The 24,047-nt window shown below is 43.4% G+C and overlaps 1 long non-coding RNA gene across 1 annotated transcript; it reads right to left on the bottom strand.

The window, feature by feature from the left end:
• Positions 1-319: 319 nt before the first annotated feature.
• On the bottom strand, positions 320-13,190 carry LOC149747674 (uncharacterized). Its single transcript, XR_016395343.1, has 3 exons — positions 11,264-13,190; positions 9,734-9,868; positions 320-7,917 (listed from the first exon to the last, which is right to left on the bottom strand). It is a non-coding gene; the product is annotated as an uncharacterized LOC149747674 (long non-coding RNA).
• Positions 13,191-24,047: the final 10,857 nt, after the last annotated feature.

Consider the following 24,047-nt stretch of genomic DNA (forward strand, 5'->3'; position numbering starts at 1 on the left):
GTGGATAGAGACCTGTGCTCGCACACAGGCTTCTAGGTGGCGGCAGCAGCAGCCCTAGTGTCTCATGCCCGTCTCTGGGGTCTGTGCTGTTAGCCGCGGCTCGCGCCCGTCTCTGGAGCTCCTTTAAGCAGCGCTCTTAAGCCTCTCTCCTCGCGCACCAGGAAACAAAGAGGCAAGAAAGAGTCTCTTGCCTCTTCGGCAGGTCCAGACTTTTCCCCGGATTCCCTCCCGGCCAGCTGTGGCGTACTAACCCCTTCACGCTGTGTTCACGCCGCCAACCCGTCCTCTCACGGCGCTCCGACCGAAGCCCGAGCCTCAGCTCCCAGCCCCCGCCCGCCCTGGTGGATGAACAGACAAGCCTCTCGGCCTGGTGAGTGCCGGTCGGCACCGATCCTCTGTGCGGGAATCTCTCCGCTTTGCCCTCCGCACCCCTGTGGCTGCGCTCTCCTCCGCGGCTCTGAAGCTTTCCCCCTGCGCCACCCGCCGTCTCCGCCCGCGAAGGGGCTTCCTAGTGTGTGGGAACCTTTCCTCCTTCACAGCTCCCTCCCACTGGTGCACGTCCTGTCCCTAACCTTTTGTCTCTGTTTATTCTTTTTTCTTTTGCCCTACCCAGGTACATGGGGGGTTTCTTGCCTTTTGGGAGTTCTGAGGTCTTCTGCCAGCATTCAGTAGGTGTTCTGTAGGAGTTGTTCCACGTGTAGATGTATTTCTGGTGTATTTGTGGGGAGGAAGGTGATCTCTGCGTCTTACTCTTCCACCATCTTCCCGGAAGCTCCCCCACCCCCCGCCTTTGTCTGGTTTTAGTGTAAGGGTAATACAAGCTTCATAAAACAAATCGGGATATGTTCCCTCCTCTTCCACTTCCCAGCATAAACTGTGTAGAACTGGTGTAAAATCTCTAACCTTTTGGTAGAATTTGGGGGGACTAGTTTTTTCTTTGGAGGGAAAATTTTAAATTATTAATTCCATTTCATAATATTTATAGAGCTATTCAGTTGAGTTATTTCATAAATGTGAGTTGTGGTAGTTCGTGTATTTTGAGGACTTCTCACATTTTATCAAATTTTTGTGGGTAGAGTTGTTTGTAGTATTCTCTTATTATTATTTTAATAGGTAGAAGGTCTGTAATGATATCCACTGTTTCCTTTCTGATAATGGTAGTTTGTGTCTTAGCTCTTTTTTTCCTCTTGTCAGTCTTGCCAGAGGTTTTACATTTTATCGATCTTTTCAAAGAAACAGCTCTATTTCCTTGCTTTTCTCTATTTTTTTCTATTTTATTTTCATTGATTTCTGCTCTGATCTTTATTACTTCCTTCCTTCTATTTGCTTCAGGTTTATCTTATTTTTCTAGGTTCTTGAGGTGGGAGCTTAGATTGTTGATTGGAGGCATTTCGTCTTTTCTATTCATATATATATATTTTTTGTTTGTTTTTGTTTTTGTTTTTGTTTTCCAGTACACGGACCTCTCACTGTTGTGGCCTCTCCCGCTGCGGAGCACAGGCTCCGGACGTGCAGGCTCAGCGGCCGTGGCTCACGGGCCCAGCCGCTCCATGGCATGTGGGATCTTCCTGGACCGGGGCATGAACCCATGTCCCCTGCATCGGCAGGCAGACTCTCAACCACTGCGCCACCAGGGAAGCCCTCATCTTTCCTAATGTTTTCATTTAGTGCTATAAATTTCCCTCTCAGTACTGTTTTAGATGGGTCCCACAATTTTAAGCTGTATTTTCTTTCAATCTAATGTATTTTTTAATTTCCCTTGAGAGTTCCTCTTTTATCTGAGGATTATTTAGAAGTGTGTTGTTTAGTGTTCAAGAGTTTGAAAATTTTCCTGTTATCTTTCTCTTGTCAATTTCTAGCTTGATTCCACTGTTGTTGAAGAACACACTCTATCACTTCAATTCCTTTAAGCTGTGGAGGTGTGTTTTATAGCCAACAATGTGATCTATCTTGGTATATGCATTAAGGGCACTTGAAAAGAATGTGTATTCTGCTGTTGTTGTGTGCAGTTTTCCATAAATATCAATTAGATCTTCTTGGTTGATGGTGTTAAGTACTTCCAAACTTTTGCTGATTTTCTGTCTATTTGTTCTATCAATTGTTGACAAAAAGGTATTGAATTTTCCAACTGTAATTATGTACTTGTCTATTTCTCCTTTCAGTTGTATCAGTTTTCCTTCACATCTTTTGCAGCTCTGTTATTTGGTACATACATATTTAGGATTACTATGTCTTCTTAGTGGAGTGACCTTTTATTATATAATGACCCTTTCTGTTTCTAGTAATATTTTTTCCTCCCAAGTCCCTTGGATTATTGATTTTAGATCTTTCTTCCTTTCTAATATGTGCACTCAATGCTATAAATTTCCCTCTAAACACTGCTTTTGCTACATCTCACAAATTTTGATGAGTTGTATTTAATTTTCATTTAGTTCAAGATATTTTTAAATTTCTCTTGAGACTTCTTTAACCCATGTGTGTTATTTAGGAGTGTATTGTTTAATCTTCAAATATTTGGGGATTTTTCCAGGCATCTCTCTGTTATTGATTTCTCATGTAATTCCATTGTTGTCTGAAACAATACTTTGTATGATTTCTATTCTTTTATATTTTTCAAGACATGTTTTATGGCCTAAACTATGGTCTATCTTCATTCTAGTGAAAGTTCCAAATAAGCTTAAGAAGAATGTGTATTCTGTTGTTGTTGGATGAGGTATTTTATAAATGTCAGTTCGATCCAATTGATTGATGGGTGTTCAGTCTAACTCTATCCTTAATTATTTTCTGACTGTTGGATCTGTCAATTACTGACAGGGAGGTATTGAATCCCCAACTATAATAGTAGATTTGTCTATTCCACTTTGCAGTTCTATCAGTTTTGGTCTCATATATTCATGTTAAAGACTTTTATGTCTTTTTGAAGAATTGATCCTTTTATCATTATCTGTGATAATTTAACTTGCTTTGAAATCTTTATCTGAAATTAATATGGCTTCTCCAGTGTTATGAATTGAATTGTGTCCTCGAAAATAATGTTGAAGTCCTAACCCCCAGTACCTCAGAATGTGACCTTATTTGGAGATAGTGTCACTGCAGATGTAATTATTTAAGATGAGGTCATACCAGAGAAGGGTGAGAGTCTAACCCAATAGAACTGATGTCTTCATAGAAAGAGAAAATTTGGAGACAGATATGTACAGAGGGAGAACATCATGTGAAGATTAGAATTATGCTGCCACAAGCCAAGGACCTGTCAGAAGCTAGGAGAGAGTCCTGGAACAGATCCTTTCCTAGCACCTTCAGAGGAAGCATGGTCCTGCTGACACTTTAATCTTAGACTTCAGGCTTCCAGAACTGGAAGACAATAAATTCCTGTTGTTCAGGCCACCTACCTACGGTATTTTGTTATAGCAGCTCTAGCAAACTAATTCATCCAGGTTTCCTTTGATTAGCATGGTGTTAGAACAAGTCTTAGGACTTAAGTCTGCCATTTATTTTTTGTTTTCTGTTTTTCATTCCTCTGTTTTCTTTTGCTTCCTTGACTTCCTTTGATTTAGTTGTACATTTTTCAAAATTCTGTGTTGACTTATCTATAATGCTTTTGAGTGTATCTCTCTTTTTTTTTTTTTTTTTTTTTTGCAGTAGGCGGGCCTCTCACTGTTGTGGCCTCTCCCGTTGCAGAGCACAGGCTCCGGACGTGCAGGTTCAGCGGCCGTGGCTTACGGGCCCAGCCACTCTGCGGCATGTGGGATCCTCCCGGACCGAACCCGTGTCCCCTGCATCGGCAGGCGGACTCTCAACCACTGCGCCACCAGGGAAGCCCGAGTGTATCTCTTTTTATAGCTTTTTTTTAGTAGCCGATTTAGGTGTTATATTATTCATACATAAATTGTCACAGTGTCCTATTCTCACTTTACCAGTTGAGTGAAGCATAGAAATTTATTTCCCTTTATGGCCCTTTGCTCTCTCCCACTAACAATACAATGTTCTCCAGTATTTCCTTTACGTACATTTAGACCACATCAGATAGTGCTCCAATTTTTGTTTCTGCTGTCAAACAGAATTTAGGAAAATCGAGAAGAGAGGGAGAATATATTATATTTTTTCTGTGCTCTTTCTTCCTGCTTTTCCAAGGTTCTTTTTTTCATTATTCCTTTCTGTTTAGAGAACTTACTTTATTCATTATTTTAAGTTAGCTCTACTGGCAACAAATTTCTTCAGTTTTTCTTCATCTGAGAGTGTCTTGATTCCCTCTTCATTTTTAAAGAAAATTTTCACTGGATATAGGATTCTGGGTTAACAATTCTTTTCTTTCAGTACTTGAAAAATATTGTGCCACTTCCTTCTGGCCACCATATTGTCATTCAGATTGGTTTCCCCCCATAGATAACATGTTTCTTTCTGGATGCTTTCAAGACTTTTTTTCTTTCTCTTTGATTTTCAGACTTTGACAGTACTGTGTCCTGGATGGATTTCTTTATGTTAATTCTATTTAGGGTTTGCTCAGCTTCCTTAATCTGTAGTTTTACATCTCTCAACAAATTTGAGAGTTTTCAGCCATTATTTCTTCCAGGAATATTTTAGCCTTGCTCTCTTTCTCCTCTCATTCTGGGAATCCAGTGAAATAGCATTAAATTTTAGGTTACAATCCCACAGACTCCAGAGGCTGTGTTGATCGTTTTCAGCTATTTCATCTTTGTTGCTCAGACTGAGTAATTTCTGTTGTTCTATCTTCACGTCCACATGTTCTTTCCTCCATTTCATCCATCTTGATGTTGAGCCTATCTATTACATGTTTGGTTATTGTACTTTTCACTTATAAAATTTCCATTTGACTTTTCTTTATATCTTCTGTTTCTTTGCTGAGAATTTCTACTTTTTCATTTGCTTCAGGCATTTTCATAACTGCTCACTGAGGTATTTTATCACAGCTGCTTTAAAATCTTTATCAGATAACTCTAACATCTCTGTCATCTTGGTGTTAGCATCTATTGTATTTTTTTACTCAGTTTGAGATCTTTCTGGTTCTTGATACAATGATGAGTGATTTTTTTATTGACTCCTGGACATTTTTAGTATTGTTATGAGACTCTGGGTCTTATTCAAACCTTCTGTTTTAGTTGGCTTCTTTTGACACTACTCCAGCAGAAGTGAGGTTGCCACCTTCTTTCTGCAGGGCAGGGTAGAGTCCAGGTTCACCATGTGGCCTCCTTTGACACTCAAGGGTGATGGGGCTCTTCATTACTACTGCGTGGGGGTGAAAATTCTGGCTCCTCACTAGGCTGTACCTCCCTGGCTGGGAGAAGTCGGAGTTTGTCATTTACTGCTCCCCACTGACACCATCTGGGAGTGGCCTAGTTATTGCCGGGCAATAGCAAATATCCTGATTCTTCACTAGGCTTCTGAAACACTACTTGGGTGATTGGGGCATTTCTTTACACCTGGTAAGGGTGGAGGTCTAGGCTTCCCACTCAGCCTTTGCTGGAATAGGTGGGAATGGGGCCACAGGCTTTTCTGTAGTATTTAGCTGGAGGAGAGCAGTTATTGTCTAACAGTTTCCTGTCTTGTAGGTGGTCCCTTTCCCGATCCTTTGGCTAAAAGAGCAGGCTCTGTTGAGGCTTTTTTTTTTTTTTTTTGTCTGCACCATTGGCATTTCCAGGCTTCCATCATCTTCTACTCTAAGTCTGGAATGTAAAAGGTCAAAAAAAAAAAAATCTGGGGAACTCACCACCATGTCATTTCTTGGATCCTGAAGCCCAAGCTAGTCTGCCTTCTCTCCACCCTTCAGAGTCTCCTTATGTTTATTTTGTATATAATGTCAACGGCTTTCAGATATACTAAGTGGGAGGAATAGGTAAATTGCGCCTACTCTATCTTCCCGGAAGTCCACTCGTGTATCTTTAAGATTTATTTTGGAAGTTTTTCTTATATGGATAAAAGGAATAGAGACTCTCGCTTTCTTTAAGCCCCTGTTGCCTTGCGAAGGCCTTTTCAGTGGTCATCCAATTAGAGCAGAGCTGTCCCTGCCTGTCTGACTGTCAGTTCCCAAAAGTAAACCTGAGGCGGGGATTTAGGTGAAAGGGATGTATTAGGAAGGAAATGACCAGTAGGGGAGTGAGGAAGTGGGACTGGGAAATGAAGGAAGCCAACAAGCGTGCATTATCCACAGGGTAACGTTGGCTTGAGCTCTCAGTGAGCAGTGGAGACGGTGCATGAGTCCCCTCTGTGTTTCCCTAATCAGAGGCAAGGGCAGGGGCAGCTTCACAGGAGTCCACGGTCATACAGGGCTCCACACTTGGAAGGGCCCCATACTTAGTTTTATGCTCTGCTCCCATCATTTTGAAATTCTTAATAATTTCTTAACAAGGGGCCCTACATTTTCATTTTGCACTGGGACCTACAACTTATATACTCAGGTGGTGGAATATTTATACCTACTTCCATTGGAGGGACGTAAATTCCTAGACATTCTGGGTTCTTCTTTAGCTCAGGGGTGCTGGGTTGCACAGTATCTCCCCAAAATGCACGTCTACCAGAACCTCACAGTTTTATTTGAAGATAGGATCTTTGCAGATATAATCAGTTAAAATGAGATCATACTGGATTAGGGTGGGCCTTAATCCAATGACTGGTATCCTTATAAGAAGTGAAAACAGATACACACACACATGCACACACGCACACACACAGGGGAGAATGTCATGTGAAGACAGAAGCAGAAGTAGGCGTGAACACCGAGGGTCACCAGCAGCCCACCAGAAGCTAGGACATGCGTGGAGCAGTTTCTCCTGCAGAGCCTCCAAAAGGAACGAACCCTGCTAACACTTTGATTTTGGACTTTCAAACTCCTTAACTGGGAGAGAATAAATTTCTGTTGTCTTAAGCCATCCAATTTATTACAGCCCTTAGAAACTAGTACTCCAGGTCTTGGCCGTTGGGAGTGAAGGCACACCTGGATCAACCTGCAAAAAACTGACAAAGGATCTGAGGGGCAGGGCAGAGCCTTGCTGGGGCCAGGCGCTCTGGCCTTGTCCTTTCATTTAACCAAACCAACCTCTCCTCTCTACAATGAGCATGTGGCCTAATGACCCAGCCAAGGAGGAGCCATTCAGACAATAGGGGTGTGGGGCTCCGGTGAACCAGAGAGGCTGACCCCACTTAATTGCATTTGCATTCAAATTTTACAAAACCAAGCAATCGCAACCAAACAAGGCCTGTCAGAGGGCCAAATTCAGCTTCCGTGCCTGTAAATTGCACTTCTGGCCCAGAAAATCGTGTTACAGCTGTTCTCTGGAGTGAAGATTCTTCTATCCCAAAGGCAAGCCAGCTTTATTCACAGCTCTATTGTTCAGTGTTCTCAGCTATTCATAAATATCTCCCCCAATGGCTCTAAGGGTTCTGAAATTCCTAGCTGACTTACTTCTTGGGTTAAGATATTAAAGTTTTTTGCTTTATTGCAAATATCGTTAATGTCTCGGTCTACTAAAGCAATGGAAAAATAATTCGAATTATCGATACATTACCACATAATCTCTCTGAAGACCTTGCAGAGCCTTAAGCATGTAGGATGCTAAGCAGGTACATTTTGATGAGAATCAGGAGAGCGTGAACCATAGGCCACTGCCAGGGAGTGTAGTCCAGGCTGAGTGACACTGAACAAGACGGCAGGCAGCAGGGGAAGGAGTGTGCTACGAGTTGGAGGGGAGGTTACATAGATAAATAAAAAGGAGGGCTTCCCTGGTGGTGCAGTGGTTGAGAGTCCGCCTGCCGATGCAGCGGACACGGATTCGTGCCCCGGTCCAGGAAGATCCCACATGCCGCAGACCGGCTGGGCCCGTGAGCCATGGTCGCTGAGCCTGCGCGTCCGGAGCCTGTGCTCCGCAACGAGAGAGGCCACAACGGTGAGAGGCCCGCGTACTGCAAAAAAAAAAAAGGAGACCTGGAAGATAAACAGCCTTGAATCAAAATATTGCAGGTGGCTGGCACTGCCCTCAGAAATGACTCAGGGATCATGGGCACAAAGAATTTTTCTCCCAATTTTAGGCATTTTGCTTGATGCCAGAGCCTCAAAAATAATACAACCATAAGTGTAAACATATATGTTTTCTTCTTATTTCATTTCACCCTCACGGCATTTCTGAAAGGAAGCTATTTACACGGTGTAGATGAGGAGAATTCAATTCATGAAGATTGAGTTTTCCAAGGAGCAAGGAGGAACGCCATCATCAACCCAGCTCCTTTCCAAAACCTTACGCAGGGGTTCCTGGCACATGGGGATAAATCCTGCCAGTGGGAGGTTGGACAGAAGTGATAAAGGGTAAATGGCAACCTAGGTCGGCTGCATAGACCTGTGACCAGTGTGTGACCACACAGCGCCACATGCTCAGAAGGGGGCCCCGTGCTTGGGGCTTAGTGTTCTGTGGCTGCCATCTTGAAACTCTTAATGATTTGATCTTGGAATTTGTGTTTTGTGGCTGAAGTCCAATGGAACAATGGAATGCATGCCAGGGGCTTGGAGGCTCTGCTCACATGTAGTCCCACCTCCTGCTGCCTGCCAGCTACCCAGAGCTCAGTTGCTCATCCCCCATCCCCGCCCAGCAGCCACTACTGCCCTCTACCCCTGCTGGGGGCTGGGTTTGGACTCAGAGAAGGTCGAGGTCAATCACATTTGTCCGTGACTGAATTGTAGGTTGGGGTGCTAGGCATCTGGGAGGGTCTGCACTTGCCCCATGAAAATTCCCATGCATGACGTACATTAAAAAGAGAAATAAGGGTTTCCCTGGTGGCACAGTGGTTGAGAGTCCGCCTGCCAATGCAGGGGACACGGGTTCGTGCCCCAGTCCGGGAAGATCCCACATGCTGCGGAGCAGCTGGGCCCGTGAGCCATGGCCGCTGGGCCTGCGCGTCCAGAGCCTGTGCTCTGCAACGGGAGAGGCCACAACAGTGAGAGGCCCATGTACCACCAAAAAAAAAAAAAAAGAGAGAGAGAATTAAAAAACACCTTATCAGGTCGAGAGAATATAGAGACCACAAAAGAAAAGAAAAATCCCTTTCCTCCTAGTAAACAAAGGGGTCCACATTTTCATCTTGCACTGGGCCCCACACATGATGTAGCCAGTCTTGACAGCAACGTCCCAACATAATTATGTATATGGGCCACTTGCTCAGGCAAGGAGCCCCTGGGCAACTTGCTGGCACACTTAACACAAGCTCCAACACACTTAAGACATATCCGTAATACTAATAGTAGTGTCCCAGGGACAAACAGTCTGTCCACACCGCTCTCAACACCCTCCAGTCTTTGACCCGCTCTGCAGCTCAGAACTATGCAAACCAGCTACAGCCTCTCTTACATAGAGCCTCAGCTCAGCCTTTCCTGTGAAGGAGCTGTAACACATACTCTTAGATTTGTGATATTCTATATATGAATAAATTATGTTAATTTTGTTCACTGCTAAACTCCTTCAGTAGACTCACTGGGAGGAACATAACAAGTAGTCCTGAGCACATCTCTTAACCCTGGCCTTCTATGGAAACGTGGAGGAGATGCCCAAGTTGTTACCTTCTGCTGGCTTTTGACCCTTGACTTCCACAGATCAAGGCTGCAGTGTTACCCCCCTATGCCTGAGGATGTGCAAGCCTTTTCAGATTAAACACTATTGCTGTCCAAAGTGGGGCTTTTTTTTTTTTGCTCCAAGTCTACCATGATCTCTCCTGTGGTCTCTCCACTTACTTGCGTTGCTCCGGGGATATTCAGCCCTGCTCTTGTTGCTGCTTCCAGCACCAGCTGACCAGTAGGACAAGCTCCTCCTGGGCCTGCTCCGGGACAGCTGGCAGGAACAGAGGCGATGCACTTGAGCCCTGTAGCCTGGGCACAGAAGGGAAGCAGGTGAGCCGGGCAGGGGCAGCTGGGGTAAGGGGGTTCTGCTGCCCCGTGACCGGCAGACCTCGGGGCACAGAGAGCAGCAGGATGCACCCGAAGGACAGCCGTAGGCTTCCTTATGCCTGTCCATTTGCAGTCCATGGAGGGTCATAGAGAATATGCTTGTGACTGTGTGTTCGCAGAAAAAATTAAAGCACAAATGAAGAGCCTGCCTCTGTGGGGACCCCGAAGTGACCAGAGGCTGCACCCACAGCCAAGCTCACTATGGCTACAGTCCTCCGGGTCCCTAGCAAATGAGCTCAGACAACTTAAGATACTTGCTTAACCCACTTCCTCAAGTCACAATAAAGCAAATGCTCCAATGGGACTGGTGCAATGGGTATGAGGGATTTTACTGGGGTGATGCAAATCTTCTAAAATTGAATTGTGGTAATGGTTGCACAATTCTGTACCTTTGCTAAAAGGCGTTGAATTGTACACTTAATTAGGTGACTTTTATGATACATAAATTATACCTTGATAAAGCTCTTTAAAGAAAAAAAGAGAAACATATACTTTCTCATTCCCTTGAGAATTGAGAATTCCCATTCAGATCCCAGCTCCAGATTGCATTTATGTTCTTGTTTTTGAATCAATTTTATGGAGGTATAATTTGCATATAAATAAATGTATAGCTTGATGAGTTTTGACAAGTGTATATATCTGTGTAATCACTGTCACAATCACGATATAGCACATTTCTGTTCTCCCAAAAAGTTCCCTCTGACTGACTCACTGCAGTCAGTTCAGCCCCAGCCTCAGGCCAACACTGATCTGTTTTTTTGTCAGTGTAGATTAGTTTCAAGTCTTCTAGAATTTCATATATACGTACTCTTTCGTGCCTGGCTTCTTTTGCTCAACATAATGTTTTTGAGAATCATCCTTTGCCCCTCTTTAAAAACCAAACAAAATAAACTTGTGTTGGTGGTTTCTTTAAAGTGAGATAGCATCTCTTTGATGTCTCTTTGATAAGAACAAGTTTTCTGAACTAAGAAACAACTTTCCTTCGTTAGCCTAAGGCTCCTAGCTGATAATACTTTTCTTAGTACTGAGTTCGGAAGAGGAAATTTCACTTCTAATTTAGAATGAATTTTTATATTATCTCTGTACAATTTTTTAAAAAGTGAAAGAGAAAAAGGGTCAGGTTGGAGGGAAAGAAACACACTAAGACAAAAGTATTTTAAACTAAAACACCTCCCTAAAGATATCACACATTTAAAGCTTTCAAGCTAGGTGAGTAATTCCTCAGGAAAGGCAGAATGTTTCATGTTATGGCATGTAGTAGACACCCAAGTCATCGTTGAAAGATTGAATGAATTTGAAAAAATTTATAGTACTCACAGGAACAGACAGTGTCTCTCCAAACTCGCGTAAATTGCTGAATGAAGCAGTCCGTGTGAAATCTGCCTTTCATCGTGGGCAAGTTTTGCTCACAAGATAGCAAGCGGTCACTTTGAAGATGCAGAGTGACTTTTAAAAATAGCCAAACCAAATGGAACAAAATGTGGGTGTTGGCTGCCATAGAAGGAGCATGCTGTGTCGAAAGTGAGGCCACGAGCTGTTATTGAAGCCAAAGGGTTGACCTCAAATGGTTTAAGCCACTTGGGGAAGGAGATGAGACCATGAGAATGAGCAGAAGTGGGGTCCAGGCAGAGCGCACAGACCCCCATCTCTGCCTCCCACCAGAGAAGAAAATCGCTCCATTGATACTTTCCAAAGAGGTTAGGTGTTTCTCTGCGCTGTACCCTAACAACACACCCCATCTCCAGAAGTTTCCAAGAATGTGCTCCCAGAAATCTGTTTCCATAACTAGCCCATATACTGGCATCTGAAGCCTCTGCTTGGGCTTCCCTCTCCCTGCCATTCTAACTAATTGTATCATTTTTTTCAAGTGTTTCAACTTAGAAGAGCACCCGGGAATCTAAACTAGCTGCTTTATTTGCTTTCTTTGTTCCCTGCTGTTCCCAGCTTCCATTAGGGATCATCTTCCTTGGACAATCTAACTATTGTCTTTGATTCACTTTGGGTCACCCAGATTCCACAGCCTCCTTATCCCTTTTCCCATGACCACTTGGAACTACCACCTCACTGGCTCATCCCATATCAACTCCAGGCCCAATCCCTGCTGGCAGCAAGGGCGGAAATGTTTTCCACCTACGTGAGTTTACACAGGCACTTTCTACCCAAAGAGCCTTTACCCAATGCAGGACCTGCTCCTGTTTATCCCCGGGTATTGTGGATTGAATCGTGTCCCACCCAAAGAAAATGTGTTGAAGTCTTAACCCCCCGTACTTCAGGGTGTGACTTTATTAGGAACGAGGATCATTGTAGATGTTAGCAGTTAAGATGAGGTCATGCTGGAGTTGGCTTCTAAACCAATGTGACTGGTATTCTTGTAAGAAGACAGCGTGTGAAGACACAGACACACAGAGAGAATGCCATGTTACGATGAAGGTAGAGATTGGAGCTATGCAGCTGCAAGCCAGGGCACATCAAAGATTGCCAGCAACCCACGAGAAGCTAGGAAGAGGCAAGGAAGGATGACTCCCCTATAGGCTTCAGGGGTGCATGGCCCTGCCCACACCTAGATTTTGGACTTCTAGCTTCTAGAACCATGAGACAATAAATTTCTGTTAAGCATCCCAGTTTGTGGTACTTTCTTAGGGAAGCCCTAAGAAACTAATACAATGAGTAACTCTCATTTGCACCTGACTTTCACTGTAATAGGGAAAAAACAAATCTGACTCCAATTGGATCTGTTTCTTTTACTTTAATCTTTGTATTCTGTTGCTTTTGCTACAAGTTAAGAATGTTGCCTATGGCCTGAAATATACAGGAGAGCCCATTCTCAAGGCTATAAACTTTAAAGGCATAACACTTTTCCATCCTTACCGAGATAAAAAGTTGAAGAACAGAGAGTAACATATTTCTTGTTGGAAGTTTACAGGAACATCGTGACCTGACCTATGTGGACAGCTGCAAGAAGGAAAGAGCCTGATGCCAAGAAGTTTGCAATAACCAACCCCACCCTCTCCCCTTTTAGTATAAAAGGAGGCTGAATTCTAACTCAGGTAAGATGGTTCTTTGGGATACGAGTCCACCATCTTCTCTGTCTGTTGGCTTTCCAAATAAAGTCACTATTCCTTGCCCCAACAACTCATTTCTCAATTTATTGGCCTGTAGTGAGGTGAGCAGTATGAGCTTGGACTCGGTAACACACCTCCTCCAGGAAGCCAGTCAGGGTTAGGAGCCACTCCTCTGAAATTGTATTTTATCCTCTGTTTAACCCCCTAGTAAAATAAGATTTCTTAAATTATATATATATATATATATATATATATATATATATATATATACACACACACTCATATATATTATTTTTTTTTCTTTTTTCACTTTCCTGGTAATTCCTTCCAAGTAAATGATCAACCTTGATATGGTCAAAGGTATGATAGAATAGGGGAAAAAATACTAGCAAGGTTCTTCCCGACTTTTAGATTCTAAAGCCTGGGTCCTCAGGGGAATGTGGAGGACTGAAGCATAGACATCATGTTTGGGAGGAGTGAGGTTTGAGGAATGGTTCGAAAATACTCCCCCTGGTGTGGAGGGAGGAGGATGAAGAGGGGAGGAGAGGAGAGCAGAGGGTTGGAGCGTTTCAGGGAGAGAGGCTGCAACTGGCTTCCCTGGAAGAGTCCTGGGTAATGTTTGTCCAGGGTCGGGGAGGGGGAAGCAGCTCAAACCACTTTATAAGCATTTAGTCTCCACAAATTCCTGGGAGGTGTTATTATTTATAAATGAGGGAACAAGGTCTAGACAGATTAGTGACTTGCACAAAGACAAACCCCAGGTAAGTAGGTGTGGTAGCCTCCAGGGTGGCCTCCACTGAGCCCAGCTTCCTGGTATTCATGCCCTGGCGTGGTTCCCATATTGAATCAGGATTAGTCTGTGGGACCAAGATGATATGGCAGAAATGATGGTGTTTCACTTCCAAGGCTAGGTCATAAAAGAGGGAAACATGAGAGCAAGAGTTTGAAGGCTGGTTTTGAAGACACTTTCCCAAGGACAGAGTGATGACTTGAGGTGTCACAGGAGTCCTTGCCTCCCTGGGGAGTGGTACCTGGTCTGAAAAGATTGTGGAAAATTCAGTCCAAGAGGTAGAAAGCAAGTTCATATCTGGTCGGGGAATCAGGAAAGGCCTGTGGGGCTTTGAAGGATAAGCAGGATTTTTTTATCAGCAGAGTTGATAGGAAGAAAAGAATTCCAAGTGGAGAAATTAGCATGAGCAATGGACAGATAGAGAAAGTGTGAGGCATGCTTGCTGAGCAGCACATACAGTCATATACGGAGCGGGAAGAGGGGGCAGAACGCTATCAAATCATAGCAATGTCGACTGAAAAGAAAATGCATAATCTAAAAGTTGAGAATTATGTTTTATGAGGAGGACAAAACTGAGAACTTAAGCCTGGAAGACAGCCTCTCAGATAGCTCTGAGGGGCAGCTCCAAAGAGGTAAGGGAGGAGCCAAGATATATAGGAGTTTTGCAGGAAAAACTAGGTAGTCAGAACATCCAAAGATTACTGTTAATTAAAGAAAACCAGGGTCTTCCCTGGTGGCACAGTGGTTAAGAATCCACCTGCCAATGCAGGAAACATGGCTCCGAGCCCTGGTCCGGGAAGATCCCACATGCCGCGGAGCAACTAAGCCTGAGCACCACAACTGCTGAGCCTGTGCTCTAGAGCCCGCGAGCCACAACTACTGAGCCCTCATGCCACAACTACTGAAGCCCATGTGCCTAGAGCCCATACTCTGCAACAAGAGGAGCCACCACAATGAGAAACATGCGCACCGCAATGAAGAGTAGCCCCGCTCGCCGCAACTAGAGAAAGCCCATGCGCAGCAATGAAGACCCAATGCAGCCAAAAATAAATTAAATAAATAAATTAAAAAAAGAAAAGAAAACCAGACATCTCAAGTGAATGAATGTAGCACTTTTCTATGTATGGGTAGATGCAAGAGTCTGGGCTCATTGAAATCGTTCCTTTTATATGCATCTTAGCTATCTAGGGCCAGTATCCTGGCTTTTCTCCATCCTCAGGGTGCACAGTGGGGGGCTGCAGTGGCTGATGGCTTGATGGATGCAGCATCCTTTGTTTACTGATATGGCAGGGGACATTCTTTGTCCACAGGATGAAAGAGATTTGACTGGTCATTTAACCCAATTTCTTCAGTTTAGTTTTGTCTTCATGGGTAAAGGGCTTTGAATGACAGTCTGTGGAATGTAACCATTGTTCTATGGACAGTGAGAAGACAAGGTTTGTCGGACAGCTGGGGGCAGGCTTCATTCTGAGTTAAAGAATTGGTTTCCTATTCAATAGAAAAAGAAGTGCCATGTGCTCTAGAACTCTATTTTCTTTCCCAATTGGACTATGTGCTGTTTGATTCCTAAACCCATGCTAAAATTTCAGCCTTTGCAAAAATTGATGCTGCTCCACAGAAGGAACTCACCTTCCTTACCAGCCAGTTGGATTCTAACCATTCTTCAGGCCCAGTTTAAGTGTTATACACCGTTTTTTCCAAATGTTTTACTAGCTTCCAGACAGAGGATTATACTCTGATAGGATTGTCACTGCCTGCACCTATGCAAGTTTAGCCATGTGTGACTGTTTCTGATGATTTGATCGTCTCTTTGATTGAGTTATTTGCATTGGTAACACCAGGCAAGATTGAATTTAAACTTGAATTCAGTTCCCTAAGCACCATTTACTACAACTCTGAAAGATCGTATGTGATGCAGAACTGAAACTAAAAATAGTGTAGCATGCAAAAGACTCCCTGAGGGTGAGACTTCTGGTTTTAAAATGTGGCATAAAGAGGGCAATTTCCCTCTTCTCTGAGAAATCACCCAAAAGCAAGAAGGAGAATAAGAAACAGGAACAAAACTCTAGATTGAAAGAAATAAAGAGACATCTGTAACCCTGAACCAAAATAGATGAAGTGCAGTGAAGGTCAAGTAGGCGCGTGGGAAGATAATGAGAGAGGATAGCCACTGTTGGAAATGTCACTCAAACCCAGGAAAGCCTGGTTCCTCAAAGTAAGTGACACACCCTAAGGGACAAAGCCAATGACCTCTTTTTGGAATAATGGGAACAGTACAGGTTTGTGGCTGGAAATTCTGTAGAGTGGTTAAATCTAAAGTCTTGACAAATAAGAAAGGTGGAACTGGATGAGGAAGGACACAGATGGGCCATGTTTGCATTCTGATGGTGACGCAGAAGGGTGTGAGCAATCTAATCTGACTGAGGAGAGATAAAGGATATAAGAACTCTCACACACAACCACGTTTAGCCTGGGAAATGGCACCAGCCCTTCTGCCATTTAAACCTCCAGGCAGACTCCATCTCTTTATAAAAGAGTATTAATTTTTTTTTAAGCCACAGAATCTAAACAAAGATAGCACATGAAGATAAAGATGAAAGTAACAGTGGGGAAGTGGCTGGTGAAAAACAATTACCAAAAAGGCTGTTGCCACAGAACAGATGAAAAGTTGACTAAACATAGTTCCAGGAATTTTAGAAAGAAATGAGTGAAGTATTTCCTCATGAAAAAAGAAGAGCACATGGGCTTCCCTGGTGGCGCAGTGGTTAAGAATCCACCTGCCAATGCAGGGGACACGGGTTTGAGCCCTGGTCTGGGAAGATCCACATCCCGTGGAACAGCTAAGCCCATGCGCCACAACTACTGAGCCTGTGCTCTAGAGCCTGTGAGCCACAACTACTGAGCCCACGTGCCACAACTACTGAAGCCCGCGTGCCTAGAGCCTGTGCTCCACAACAGAAGCCACCACAATGAGAAGCCCACGCACCACAACGAAGAGTAGCCCCCGCTCGACACAACTAGAGAAAGCCCATGCATAGGAATGAAGACCCAATGCAGCCAAAAAAAAGAAAAAAAGGAAGAGCACAAAGCAAGATTGAAGAGCTTTGTAGACAAGGTAAGGTACAGAGGAAGACGGAATATGAGTCAGCAAAGCATAGGCAACCAGAGGAATAAAAAGCAAAACCACTACAGAAACAAAGACTCAAACAGATGCGGCACACAAGAGAAGAGGGCTTAGCTGGAAAATACAATAAGGTAAAAGGAAGAGAGAATTGAGAAAAGCAAGCTAGTGAAATTAAAATAACCAAATAATTTTAAGCGATTCGGAGATATTGCCAGTACGATGGAGTAGTTTGTATCAGATCACCCTTCCCCACGAGAACAACAGCAGATTACATACAGAAGAGGGAATTAGGAAATTGAAAAATAAGTCAGTTGCAATTCTGAAAGGAAAAACAAAGAATAGGAGAAATAAGTGTAAGACACATATGGGACATGGTTAAAAAAAAAAAAGAAGTCTCACATACATGGAATTCAAGTCCCAGAAAGAGAGAAGAGAGACCATGTGGCTGCAGAGAATCTGGTTATTAATTTTCCAAAAGTGATGAAAGGTATCAAGTCATAGATACAAGAATCCAAGTAGGATAAGTACAAAGAAAACCACACCTAGGCCCATCATTAAAAGGCTAAAGGCTCCACATTCTGTCTATGGAATGTGTATCTCTCTAAATAAATCCACTTCTTACCTTAAAAAAGGAAAACGAAAAACCGAAAAAAAAGAAGGCTGAAGGCCAAAGATAAGAAAAAATATAGAAAGAAAGCATAAAAACACCAAAATACTCCAATAAAGACGTTTAAAAAAAAAGAATGGAAAATATAAATAGCCCTTTATTTGTTAAATAAAATTGAACATATAATTAAAACTCATTTCACAAAGAAAATTCCAAGCTCTAATGACTTCAATGGGAAATTTCTGCAAATAACAATAGGTTCAATATTACACAAGCTTGTCCAGAGTAAAGACAAAAAGTTGAGGCCAGCATAAACTTGATCATGACCTGACACTTCAATAAAAAAGTTCATCACTAGAACAAAATATAAATGTTCTAATCACCAGAAAACACACACACACAAACACACGAAGTCAGACAACATGGTGAAAGATTTCAAAGGAAGCAATCAAAAGTGTAACATAAAATAGGACAGAATTGAGACCAAGGGTGTTAGTTAAATTAATAAATATAAACAGGCTCACCTATAAAAAAGGAAAACAGTATCAGATCACCAAAAAAGCCCACAGTTCTAATGTATGGAAATACATACAACTCTATGTAAGAAATATACCCAGAACAAATTGATCAGGAAGGTTAAATTGTTTTAAATGTGCAAAGGCCAGGCAGGCAAAGGTAAAGAAAGAAAGAAAGAAAAAATAGCAGTGTCGTAATCTTTATTATAGATAAGTTGAAAATTCAGGACAAAAAGCATTTACAAGCTAAGGAAAAGCACTTCATTATAACAAAATTGTGCAATTCACAAACTGTCATGAATTTCTGTGCCTCAAATAATATCATGTAGTCAGTGTTTCCAGTTGACTCACTCAGTACAACCTCAGTCAACCTCTAGCACAAAAACAGCTAGAAAGCGTGGGACTTAAGTTCCTTTCATCAGACGTATGGACAGGAGAATTGGAACCCAAGTGAGCAGCGGGAGATGGTCGACCACGCACAGGGATTGGCATCAACTGGAAAGCAGCAGTGGAAGCATTTGGTTCTTCTGGGACAGCTAGTGGAGGTGTTCCTGTCTTGTCCCTGGCATTTTGCATAGCAAGTGTCAGATGGCAGCAGCTGTGGAGTTTGGGGCAGTGGTGCAGTGGGCATGCTCTTTGCCTATCCTATGCTTGTTCCCTCACTGTATTTAGGAAGAAGATAACTTATTTTCTCGTCTTCACAGGTCTACAGATAGAGGCATTTTGCCCCAGGATGGACCATACCCCGGGTCTTACTCATAGATTTAGAGGTTTTAGAAGATGAGATTTGGGATTTTTTGATGAGATTTGAGACTTAAAGTTGATAGGGGAACAGGTCAAGACTTTGGGAATCTTAGGATGGGATGAGTGTGTTTTGCATATGGAACAGACTTGAATTTTTTAGATGCCAGAGGGCAGACTATACTAGGTTGAAGAATGTCCCTCCAAAATTCACATTCATCTGGAACCTTAGAGTGTGACCTTATTTGGAAATAGTCTTTGCAGATGTAATTACTTAAATTAAGATGAAGTCATACTGGATCAGAGGGGCCCTAAGCCAATGACTAGTGTCCTTATATGAGGAAAAAACAGACATACACACATCAGAGAAGGCCACGTCAAGATGGAGATAGAGCTTGGTTTGATGCATCTACAAACCAAGGATCACCAAGGATTGCTAATGACCACCAGAAACTGGGGGAGACAAGGAAGGATCCTCCCTAGAGCCTTCAGAGAGAGCATGGCCCTGCTGATACCTCACTTTCAGGCTTCTAGCCTCCAAAACTGTGAAAGAATACATTTCCGATGTTATAAACCACCAAGTTGGAGGTAACTTGTTTTAGCAAATCTAGGAAACCATTAACTGATCCTCTGGTCTTTTTTCTATACATACATACTTTTCTTGAATGTATGTGTATGTGTGTGTAAAATTAAGGTGTGTACACACTTTTTTAGATATAAAGCATCTTTCTGTGTGATCAAGTAAACCCCATAGCTACATACTTAATGGCCATGTGCATGCCATTTCATGAATGCCACAGAATTTAGTTCACCTTTTCCTCATGGCTGGATATTAATATTCTCCTTACTGTCCCATCTAACATCTCTTTAAAGATCACCTGACCCTGGGACTTCTCTGGTGGTCCAGTTGTTAAGACTCGACAGTCCCAATGCAGGGGGCACTAGTTCCATCCCTGGTCAGGGAACTCAGATCCTGCATGCTGCATGGTGTGGCGAAGAGAAAAAAAAAAGGTTCACCTGACCCTGTATGAGAGGTAGCAGAGGGTGGTAGTTAGAGCTCAGAATCTGGAGCCAGACTGAGTTCAAATCACGACTCTACCTCATACCAGCTGACTAAGAGTGCCTGAGTTATAGAACCCCTCTGTGCTCCCGTTTCTTCCTGTATGAGGTGGGAACAATGTTTGTGCCCTCCTCATAGGTTATTGTGAGGACTGCTGGGTACAGGGAAAGCCCTTAGAACAAATGGTGCTAACAACGTCAGGTGTTCTATCTAACCCTAACCCTAACCCTAACCCTAACCCTATCGGTACTCCTGCCCCTTCTCCTCCACAGTAATAACCTCACCTTTCTTCACACAGAACCTTCCATTGTGAGGAGTGAGAAAGCCCTGGAAAGTGTGTGGTACAACTTTAATGCCCTTAAGTTCTGAGAAGACTTTCAAACCTAACTCTCTCCCCTAATTCCTCTGAGATGAGACCAACATCCAAAGGAGCGGGAATGACACCATTCAGTGGAAACACCATCTGGGAAAGACACACGCAGGTGGCCAAACTCTTCTCCAGCTCCTCAAATGGTTCTGTTCAAAGAATGCAACAGATTACAGTCCAACAAAAATGTGCTGAGGGCCTACTACAAGCTAGGCCCTGAGCTGGATGCTTTCACAGTTATCTTTTTTAAAAATTTTATTTTACTGAAGTATAGTTCATTTACAATGTCATGTTAGTTTCTGCTGTATGGCACAGTGATTGATATATATATATATATATATTCCTTTTCATATTCTTTTCCATTATGATTTATTACAGGGTATTGAGTATAATTCCCTGGGCTATACAGTAGGTCCTTGTTGTTTATCCATTCTATATATAATAGTTTGCATCTGCTAACCCCAAACTCCCAATCCATCCTTCCCCAACCCCTCCTCTCCCTTGGCAACCACAAGTCTGTTCTCTATGTCTCACAGTTATTATCTTGTTCATCCTCACAATAGCATCATCGTCTCACAGCAAACAAATACACAAATCTATACTAAGCTATAGAGGCTAAATATTAAAGCCAGAGGGAGTAAACCAGTGGTTCTCAAATTAAACATGCAACGGAATCACCTGGAGAGTTTGTTAGAACTCAGGTTGACGTCAGAGTTTCTGATCAAGTTGGTCCGGGGGGTGGAGCCTGAGAATTTGCATTTCTAACAAGTTCCCAGGTGATGCTGATACTGTTGGCCCCAGGGAGCACCCTTTGAGAACCCCTGGAGGACATGCTGCAGTCTCTCAGCGACCATCCTGAACGCCCCTCTTCCCCCCCGGGGATGTTGTGGTGCTCTCAAAGGGCAGGTGCTTTCGATGTCTACATGTCTGCTTATGCACCTGCCTTCTGCTGCTTCCTGCCTCATCTAACCCAGTAGTTCTTACGCTTGGGTGTCGCTGAGGGTTTCTGGATGGGGTTACAGAAATGAAACCCAGCGTGCGTGCTCTATGGCAGATTTAAGAGAATTTCAAGGGCAGTGTTTGCTGTACTTGATTTTGCCTCCTGTGCCAATTACAGAACATAATCTGCTCATAGATTCTGATGCCACTGCATAATAATACCTGGGATAGACTGTGAGAAGAAAGATTTTACACACACACACACACACACACACACACAACTGAGGGGGAGGGGTGGGAGAGGAAAGATTTATGCGTGTGAAGGCATGTGTGCTTACACCTGAAGACGTCAGGAGTTCTTGTTAGGGCGGGCATTCCAGGCAGAGAAATAGCAAGTGCAAAAGCACAGAGGCAGAAATGCCTAGGCTTGTTTAGGAATTGATGAGGGGATGTGTCATGTCACCTATGTTCCTCTCTTTATTGAGGGGCATTAGCTCCTGATACTAACGGAGGGCTACACTGCTTACATTTTCTCTTTTGTTCCCAGGGCTAAAATGATTTGGCATAGCTCTGATGGGCTAGGAGTGCAATGGAAAAACACCAAGAGTATCCTGGCACTGGTTACACAATCCTCTTAGGCCAGCATTGTCCAGTAGAACTTTCGGTGATGATGGAAATGTTCTAGAGCTGTGCTGTCCCAGGTTAGTCATAGGTGGCCCATGAAACACTTGAAATGTGGCTAATGGAATGGAAGAACTGAATTTTTAATTTCAGTTAATTTAAATTCAATTTTAATTTTAGATTGAAATAGGTACACCTGGTGACCTGTGATGGCAGCTCCGGAGGCAGGCCATTGGAGATCATAACTGCTATGGTCTTCCAGCTACGGCTATGGCGACTGCCTGAAGGCAAGATTCTGAATTCGATGCTGGTGGAAATAAATGATGAAGGAGATATGGTCCCTGTCCTTGAGAGAGACAGAACTAAACATGCGACCGGAAAGTCAAGAGGTGAGTGCAGCAAGACAGGGAGCCCAGGATTCTGTGAGAACACATGGAGAGCCTCGTGGTCCTGTCTGTTGCTCAGAGATGGCGTCTCAGAAGGGCGGCGGCTGGGCTGAGGGTGAGGACGAGCTGGAGTTAGTATGAGAGGCTGGGGAAGGGCCAAGGGGAAGCGGTGGTGCCCTGGGGTTGTCATGGCGACACTGAGGCCCTGGAAATCACAGCGTGCCCTTGGGCTGCTATTTAATTAAGCCACCAAACCATGGCAGGGAATTGCCATTTATTTATTTTTATACTTTATTTCATCCCCAAAAGAGTTAAGGAGGATTGTAAGAACAAACATAGAGCACAGCAGGATAAAAATAGAAAGCCCTTAGAGTGAAGGGAAAGTAAGGGCAACTAGTAAGATGAACCCAGAGGGCTTCTGGGTTGTCTCCATCCTTGATGAGCTGTCAGCTGCTTTACTCACATGGAGGAGTCCCTGCCCGCGCTGACATCTGGGATCTAAGGCACTTGATATCACAGTAGCTGGGTCCTGGGCAGGCTTCCCCAGGAAGCGCCTGACCAAACAATTGTCCGAAGATGGAGGTGATTTTGAAGAAGGCAGCACCACGGAGCCCTCCCAGTTCCATAAGTGCAAGAAGAACATATAACTCAGATCTGTCACCTAACACGCTGCTATGGATTGGATTGTGTTCCCCCAAAACATAATTCAAGTCCTAACCCCCAGCAGCTCAGAAAGTGACCTTACTGGAAAATAGGGTCTTTGCAGATGTAATCAAGTTAAAATGAGATAATGAGGGTGGGCCCTATTCCAATATGACTGATGTCCTCACAAAAAGGAGAAATTTGGACTCAGGGACAAACACACACAGAGGAAAGAGGGTCACGTGAAGACAGAGGATTGGAGTCATGCACTCGTAATTTTAATGAGTGCCAAAGATTGTCAGCAAACCACCAGAGCTGGCAAGAGGTTTAGGAAGGGTCCTTCCCCTACAGGTTACAGAGGGATCATGGCCCTGCCAACACCTTGCTTTTGGACTTCTAGCCTCAAGAACTATGAGATAATAAATTTCTGTTGTTCTAAGCCACCTGGTTTTGTGGTGCGCTGTTGTGGCAGCCTTGAGAAACTAACACAGACCTTGACTCTGAACATGCTGCCTGAAAGGCAGTTAGAGTCAGAACTAGCTTGGGAATGTGTGAGGTTCCGGGTAGGGTTCTCAGGGGAACTGTGTATGGGAGAGGCCCTGGGTGAGAGGTGAGTGCTTCAGCAACAAGGAACTCCAGGAACGCTCACCATTCATTTACTTATTACCGCACCACATGGCACAGGAGCAGACCACGCACACACACACACACACACACACACACACACACACTTCAGTCCATACGCAATCTTAGAAAGACTTCCCATTTCCTGATTGATGTGCTACTTATTTCTGTTTTGGGTTTTGTCTTGTTGTTTTTTAGTTCCTAATGTCTTTGATTAACCATTTTTCTACATACTCTGTAACATTTTATTTTAAAATACAAACAGCCAATTATAACTACTGTGCATCTTTCATTCCACGTCAGGATTACAGCATCACTTGTCACACCTGACAGAAAGTTTAGACGTGCCCTGAGGTGACTAAATTCACTGGAAATGATACAAAGGAATAATAAAAAAATGTTTAAAGTGGAAGTAAGGCCAACTAGTCAGTTTGTCTTAGTGTATAACAAAGCTTCAACATTCATTGTGCAATTTCTAAATTTGTTTTGATAACCGCATTCCAATGTAAGTTGGCTTTGATTTTTTGAATACTTTTCTGGGCCTTATTTTCCTTATCTGTAAAGTAGGGATGATAATAACACTATCTCTGAGGTTGCTGAGGCTTCACAGTTAACTTGGAAAC

The sequence above is a fragment of the Delphinapterus leucas genome, chromosome 13 (assembly GCF_059928025.1).
Source record: "Delphinapterus leucas isolate spDelLeu-1000000601 "Yukka" chromosome 13, BTC_Dleu_Yukka2, whole genome shotgun sequence".
Taxonomy (NCBI): Eukaryota; Metazoa; Chordata; class Mammalia; order Artiodactyla; family Monodontidae; genus Delphinapterus; species Delphinapterus leucas.